Raw genomic sequence first — 8,576 nt, 5'->3', positions numbered from 1 at the left:
AATTCCATTCAAATTGAGTCCAAAATAGATAATCCTGTTCAAGATTGATATATGTATGTATGTGTGTGTGTGTGTGTGTGTATGTATGTGTGTGTATATATATATATATATATATATATATATATGTTTGTATATACAGTTGAAGTCGGAAGTTTACATACACCTTAGCCAAATACATTTAAACTCAGTTTTTCACAATTCCTGACATTTAATCCTAAATCCTAGTAAAAATTCCCTGTCTTAGGTCAGTTAGGATCGCCACTTTATTTTAAGAATGTGAAATGTCAGAATAATAGTAGAGAGTGATTTATTTCAGCTTTTATTTCTTTCATCACATTCCCAGTGGGTCAGAAGTTTAAATACACTGAATTAGTATTTGGTAGCATTGCCTTTAAATTGTTTAACTTGGGTCAAACATTTCCGGTAGCCTTCCACAAGCTTCCTACAATAAGGGGTGAATTTTGGTCCATTCCTCCTGACAGAACTGGTGTAACTGAGTCAGGTTTGTAGGCCTCCTTGCTCGCACACGCTTTTTCAGTTCTGCCCACACATTTTCTATGGGATTGAGGTCAGGGCTTTGTGATGGCCACTCCAATACCTTAACTTTGTTGTCCTTAAGCCATTTTACCACAACTTCGGAAGTATGCTTGGGATCATTGTCCACTTGGAAGACCCATTTGTGTCCAAGCATGAACTTCCTGACTGATGTCTTGAGATGTTGCTTCAATATATCCACATAATTTTCCTTCCTAGTGATGCCATCTATTTTGTGAAGTGCACCAGTCCCTCCTGCAGCGAAGCACCCCCACAACATGATGCTGCCACCCCCATGCTTCACGGTTGGGATGGTGTTCTTCGGCTTGCAAGCACCCCCCTTTTTCCTCCAAACATAACGACGGTCATTATGGCCAAACAGTTCTATTTTGTTTCATCAGACCAGAGGACAGTTCTACAAAAAGTATGATGTTTGTCCCCATGTGCAGTTGCAAACTGTAATCTGGCTTTTTTTGTTCCTGTTTCCTCCAGCATCTTAACAAGGTCCTTTGCTGTTGATCTGGGATTGATTTGCACTTTTCGCACCAGAGAACGTTCATCTCTAGGAGACAGAACGGGTCTCCTTCCTGAGCGGTATGACAGCTGTGGTCCCATGGTGTTTATGCTTGCGTACTATTGTTTGTACAGATTAACGTGGTTCCTTCAGGCGTTTGGAAATTGCTCCCAAGGATGATCCAGATTTGTGGAGGTCTACAATTCTTTTTTCTGAGGTCTTGGCTGATTTCTTTAGATTTTTCCATGATGTCAAGCAAAGAGGCACTGAGTTTGAAGGTAGGCCTTGAAATACATCCACAGGTACACAATTGGCTCACAATTCACTCAAATGATGTCAATTAGCCTAACAGAAGCTTTTAAAGCCATGACATCATTTTCTGGAATTATCCGAAGCTGTTTAAAGGCACAGTCAACTTAGTGTATGTAAACTTCTGACCCACTGGAATTGTGATACAGTGAATTATAAGTGAAATAATCTGTCTGTAAACAATTGTTGGAAAAATTACTTGTGTCATGCACAAAGCAGATGTTCTAACTGACTTGCCAAAAGTATAGTTTGTTAACAAGAAATTTGTGGAGTGGTTGAAAAACAAGTTTTAATGACTCCTACCTAAGTGTATGTAAACTTCCGACTTCAACTGTATAATGTGCGGGAGCCTAGCTATATATTTTATTTTACCTTTATTTAAGCAGGGAGTCACCATATTGGATAACGGCACAATAATTTGGCCTTCTTTGGGCTTGGACTCATTACATTTCCATTGTGTATGACTCATCAGGCTCCGGTAGGATCAGGTTTGAATCTTCATTCATTTTCAATCAAGGCATATTTATATGCTTTAGAATGACACTTTCGGTTTTGGCGGGAAATACCAGGGAGAAAAGTGATTTATTCTTGGGATGGAACATTTGTAAAATTCCGGGAAAATATTCAACCCTATTACACAGTACACATACTGTAGTATCCTCTCCACCAATCAGAGCTAATGCAGTCCAGTCACTATTGTAACCTTCAGAATACTATGACACAGGTTTGTGCCACATGATGTCGCTACTGCAGCACCAATCCCCCAGCGGAGTGGGGCCTGGTGAGATATAGCCTCACTGCCTGGCAAGCTAGATGGTGATAATGAAGAGCTTTTCTCTGTCATTTGGATTCCATTTTGTGCTTCTGCACAGTTGGATTCCATTTTGCCTTTATTTTAAAAAGAACTGACAAAAAATATGAGAGAAATATGGATTGTGATTGAGAATAGAGAAAAGACACCACATAACAGCGAACTGGCCAGTTCTACATCAGATCCCAGTGTGTGCATTGTTTATCTGGTAGAGTGAACCAACTTTGAGTGTTGCAGATGAAAATGTACCATATAGGAAAAAATCACAGTTGTGTCTGACTGTGTGTGTCTGCACATCTGGCCACCCTCTCAGGCTGTCAGGGTGAGAAAGGAAGGAGTGAATGGGCAGAAAAAGGAGTGTTTCCTTAACATGGCTGACTGGCTCATCATTCACACTGGTTACATAAGACTGAGCTCATTAGACGATTGGCCAGATGTATCGCGTGTTGGCGTTCTGGTGTTGGGTTGGTTCTGCTGACGACATGGGTTTGGAGTCAGACGATGGACAGGCTGGAAGAATTTAAACCAGGAAGAAGTCTTCTTCAGATCAATGTCAGAGACTCAAGTGACACCCTATGCTACCGTGGCCAAAGACAGTACTGTGCCATGGCCTATAGCATGCACTACGATGGTGTTGACCAGAGTGTATGTGGTGTAGTCGTGCACATTGCACTATATGTGAAATAGGGTGTCATTTAAGGTTTGCTTAAAGAATCTATATCCCATGGTTGTCAGCTATTTACAGTACATGGTATAATCTTTCCAGATATCAGATCATCTCTGTAATGACTGATGACTGACCAAGTTATCATCATCAACACCTGTTTATTAGCTAGCCTGTGGTCAACATGACATGAACTACGGAAGCCTACGAGGGTGAACATTGATCACATATTGATGTTGTGTAAAGGGTCCATTAAGAGGAGTGGGTCCATCTACTTTTCTCCTTTTAGTTATCCACACACTGATGTAAAAGAAGTTCACCGGTCGAGTCAAATTCCTGGCAGGCCATATTGCGTTCAGCCATCTTGTTTCTTCAGATCAGTTAGGTCCATGTTGGACAGCTCAACGAGGGCAATGGTGTCTCTGCTCTAGGAAACAGAGTGGAGGACCACATTTACATGTGACTCAACATTAATGTGAATGGTTGTGGAAACGACTCCATAATAATACAGATTTACAAAATGGCTGGAGGCCAAACTGCTGTGAGAAGTAAATACATTAGCCTAGTCTGAAAAGTAAACAACAAGCTCCAACCCCTTCTGTTTTAGCAAATCTGAAGGAACAGAGTAGGTAAGGAGGCTCTATGGAAGGATAGATGAAGCTAAATGTACCTTATTATCTGATCACATCGTAGAATCAAAATTCAAACACTGGACAGGTTTTAGTAGCTAATTAAAATATCTTTATTACAACCACATGTACATCATCCTCATATTCCAAAAAGAGTCTTCTGAAAAGTGAAAATGAGCAGAACCAGAGATTTGCAGGGAAACTGCCTGAGGGGAAACAGTACAGTGTGGGTAGAGAAAAAACTTTGAGGTGTGCAGAGCTTTAAATCACAAGTGTCTCTCCTGTGTGCTTTCACTTCTCCTAGGAAAGGAGGGCTATTTTCATCCTTGATAATCCTCACATATAGAGGGAGGAGGGGGATGAAGGGAATAAATCCTATCTTGTTCATCCATTATTCAGGGAGTTTGAGTCATGCCGAGTGTGACGTGGAACACCTTGAGGAGAGAGCGAGCAATCCAACATGCTCTCTCTCTCTCTCTATATATATATATATATACACTGCTCAAAAAAATAAAGGGAACACTTAAACAACACAATGTAACTCCAAGTCAATCACACTTCTGTGAAATCAAACTGTCCTCTTAGGAAGCAACACTGATTGACAATACATTTCACATGCTGTTGTGCAAATGGAATAGACAACAGGTGGAAATTATAGGCAATTAGCAAGACACCCCCAATAAAGGAGTGGTTCTGCAGGTGGGGACCACAGACCACTTCTTAGTTCCTATGCTTCCTGGCTGATGTTTTGGTCACTTTTGAATGCTGGCGGTGCTTTCACTCTAGTGGTAGCATGAGACGGAGTCTACAACCCACACAAGTGGCTCAGGTAGTGCAGCTCATCCAGGATGGCACATCAATGCGAGCTGTGGCAAGAAGGTTTGCTGTGTCTGTCAGCGTAGTGTTCAGAGCATGGAGGCGCTACCAGGAGACAGGCCAGTACATCAGGAGATGTGGAGGAGGCCGTAGGAGGGCAACAACCCAGCAGCAGGACCGCTAGCAGGAGAAGCACTGCCAGAGCCCTGCAAAATGACCTCCAGCAGGCCACAAATGTGCATGTGTCTGCTCAAACGGTCAGAAACAGACTCCATGAGGGTGGTATGAGGGCCTGACGTCCACAGGTGGGGGTTGTGCTTACAGCCCAACACTGTGCAGGACGTTTGGCATTTGCCAGAGAACACCAAGATTGGCAAATTTGCCACTGGCGCCCTGTGCTCTTCACAGATGAGAGCAGGTTCACACTGAGCACGTGACAGACGTGACAGAGTCTGGAGACGCCGTGGAGAACGTTCTGCTGCCTGCAACATCCTCCAGCATGACCGGTTTGGTGGTTGGTCAGTCATGGTGTGGGGTGGCATTTCTTTGGGGGGCCGCACAGCCCTCCATGTGCTCGCCAGAGGTAGCCTGACTGCCATTAGGTACCGAGATGAGATCCTCAGACCCCTTGTGAGACCATATGCTGGTGCGGTTGGCCCTGGGTTCCTCCTAATGCAAGACAATGCTAGACCTCATGTGGCTGGAGTGTGTCAGCAGTTCCTGCAAGAGGAAGGCATTGATGCTATGGACTGGCCCACCCGTTCCCCAGACCTGAATCCAATTGAGCACATCTGGGACATCATGTCTCGCTCCATCCACCAACGCCACATTGCACCACAGACTGTCCAGGAGTTGGCGGATGCTTTAGTCCAGGTCTGGGAGGAGATCCCTCAGGAGACCATCCGCCACCTCATCAGGAGCATGCCCAGGCATTGTAGGGAGGTCATACAGGCATGTGGAGGCCACACACACTACTGAGCCTCATTTTGACTTGTTTTAAGGACATTACATCAAAGTTGGATCAGCCTGTAGTGTGGTTTTCCACTTTAATTTTGAGTGTGACTCCAAATCCAGACCTCCATGGGTTGATAAATTGGATTTCCATTGATTATTTTTGTGTGATTTTGTTGTCAGCACATTCAACTATGTAAAGAAAAAAGTATTTAATAAGATTATTTCTTTCATTCAGATCTAGGATGTTTTGTTTAAGTGTTCCCTTTATTTTTTTGAGCAGTATATATTTAATCTCTCCCTCCCTCTCTCTCTCTCTCTCTCTCTCTCTCTCTCTGTTGTTCCTTTCTTTCTTCTTTCTTCTTCCTCTCTCAGCTCCACACCAGACAGGTGTGAGTCCTACTTGCTGTGTGTGTAAGAATCACATGCATGCTGTGTGAGAGTGAGTGTGTGTGTGAGAAACACACACAGTGCATTAAGCTGTGTGATCCTGTAGCCACAGTAATGAGTGCTGATGACGCTACGCAAAAAACAAATCACACCTCTGATCACACCTTTCATTTCAGTTATCAATGATAGTATGAGTAGTACCTACCACAGTGACTTTAACATTTGCTGCATAGCCCTGACATAAGCCTGCATAACCCTGACATAGGCCTACATAACCCTGACATAATCCTGTATAACCCTGTCATAAGCCCATTTGACATCTGACCCCTATCTATTGATCAATTAAGTGAGAAACAAAATGTGACAGACCTTAGAGCGTGACACAACATTGTCCACGTGTACCCTAGTGTTGTACCCTAGTGTTGTACCCTGGCGTTGTACCCTAGTGTTGTACCCTAGTGTTGTACCCTAGTGTTGTACCCTGGCGTTGTACCCTAGTGTTGTACCCTGGTGTTTTACCATAGTGTTTTACCCTAGTGTTGTACCCTGGCGTTGTACCCTGGTGTTGTACCCTGGCGTTGTACCCTGGCATTGTACCCTGGCGTTGTACCCTAGCGTTGTACCCTAGTGTTGTACCCTGGCGTTGTACCCTGGTGTTGTAACCTGGCGTTGTACCCTAGCGTTGTACCCTAGCGTTGTACCCTAGTGTTGTACTCTGGCGTTGTACCCTAGAGTTGTACCCTGGTGTTGTACCCTGGCGTTGTACCCTGGCGTTGTACCCTAGCGTTGTACCCTGGCGTTGTACCCTAGTGTTGTACCCTGGCGTTGTACCCTAGCGTTGTACCCTAGCGTTGTACCCTAGAGTTGTACCCTAGTGTTGTACCCTGGTGTTGTACCCTAGAGTTGTACCCTGGCGTTGTACCCTAGAGTTTTACCCTGGGGTTGTACCCTGGCGTTGTACCCTGGCGTTGTATCCTGGTGTTGTACCCTAGCGTTGTACCCTGGCGTTGTATCCTGGCGTTGTACCCTGGCGTTGTACCCTGGCGTTGTACCCTGGCGTTGTACCCTGGCGTTGTACCCTGGTGTTGTACCCTGGTGTTGTACCCTATTGCTGTACCCTGGTGCTGTACACTAGTGCTGTACCCTATTGCTGTACCCTGGTGCTGTACACTAGTGTTGTACCCTATTGCTGTACCCTGGTGCTGTACCCTGGTGTTGTACCCTAGTGTTGTACCCTATTGCTGTACCCTGGTGCTGTACACTAGTGTTGTACCCTATTGCTGTACCCTGGTGCTGTACCCTAGTGTTGTACCCTATTGCTGTACCCTGGTGTTGTACCCTATTGTTGTACCCTGGTGCTGTACCCTAGTGTTGTACCCTGGTGCTGTACCCTAGTGTTGTACCCTATTGCTGTACCCTGGTGCTGTACCCTGGTGTTGTACCCTAGTGTTGTACCCTGGTGCTGTACCCTAGTGTTGTACCCTGGTGCTGTACCCTAGTGTTGTACCCTGGTGCTGTACCCTAGTGTTGTACTCTATTGCTGTACCCTGGTGCTGTACCCTAGTGTTGTACCCTAGTGTTGTACCCTGGTGCTGTACCCTAGTGTTGTACCCTGGTGCTGTACCCTAGTGTTGTACCCTGGTGCTGTACCCTAGTGTTTTACCCTGGTGCTGTAACCTGGTGCTGTACCCTGGTGCTGTACCCTAGTGTTGTACCCTGGTGCTGTACCTTAGTGTTGTACCCTGGTGCTGTACCCTAGTGTTGTACCCTGGTGTTGTACCCTGGTGTTGTACCCTGGTGCTGTACCCTGGTGCTGTACCCTAGTGCTGTACCCTGGTGCTGTACCCTAGTGTTGTACCCTGGTGCTGTACCCTAGTGTTGTACCCTGGTGCTGTACCCTAGTGTTGTACCCTAGTGTTGTACCCTGGTGCTGTACCCTAGTGTTGTACCCTGGTGTTGTACCCTGGTGCTGTACCCTGGTGCTGTACCCTAGTGCTGTACCCTGGTGCTGTACCCTAGTGTTGTACCCTAGTGTTGTACCCTGGTGCTGTACCCTGGTGCTGGACCCTGGTGTTGTACCCTGGTGCTGTACCCTGGTGCTGTACCCTGGTGCTGTACCCTGGTGTTGTACCCTAGTGTTGTACCCTAGTGTTGTACCCTGGTGCTGTACCCTGGTGCTGTACCCTGGTGCTGTACCCTGGTGCTGTACCCTGGTGTTGTACCCTGGTGCTGTACCGTACGTTCCATAATGAATATGTACTAAACAACAACAGCCCTGAACTCCAGAGACCTCCAGCAACAAACCACCAATCCCTGGCCAGCTCAGCCCACACCATCTACCTACTACTCTACAGTACATTTACATTTACGTCATTTAGCAGACGCTCTTATCCAGAGCGACTTACAAATTGGTGCATTCACCTTATGATATCCAGTGGAACAACCACTTTACAATAGTACATCTATATCTTTTTTGGGGGGGGGTTAGAAGGATTACTTAATCCTATCCCAGGTATTCCTTAAAGAGGTGGGGTTTCAGGTGTCTCCGGAAGGTGGTGATTGACTCTGCTGTCCTGGCGTCGGGACAGTACCTATCTCTGGAACAGCCACTTCAGAATATAGAATTAATGCCTCAATAGACAGGCAATGGAAACATCATGCCAATGATAGGATGGGTTGGGTTGGTTGTTGTGCAATCAAGGGTACCAGGTAGTTTGAGCACGATCACATCCGGTACCAAAATCTCCTACTGCAGCACCATTCCCCTATAAGACTGTAAATCTCTGTTACAAAAACACATTGATTGTGTGGGGTGGTTATCAAGTGCTCCACTAGCTTTGTTGTGGCATCTTATCTCCTCGCCAGTAAGCTGCTGTTTTCTGGAGGATTCTCTTACAGTGCAGTATTGCTTTTAGAAATCTCAGTTACAACTTTAGTTGAGGCATAAAAGTTCAAAGA

This window comes from Salmo salar, chromosome 22 (genome assembly GCF_965601325.2).
Source record: "Salmo salar chromosome 22, fSalSal1, whole genome shotgun sequence".
Lineage (NCBI taxonomy): Eukaryota > Metazoa > Chordata > Actinopteri > Salmoniformes > Salmonidae > Salmo > Salmo salar.
Note: the sequence above shows the minus strand (reverse complement) of the source record.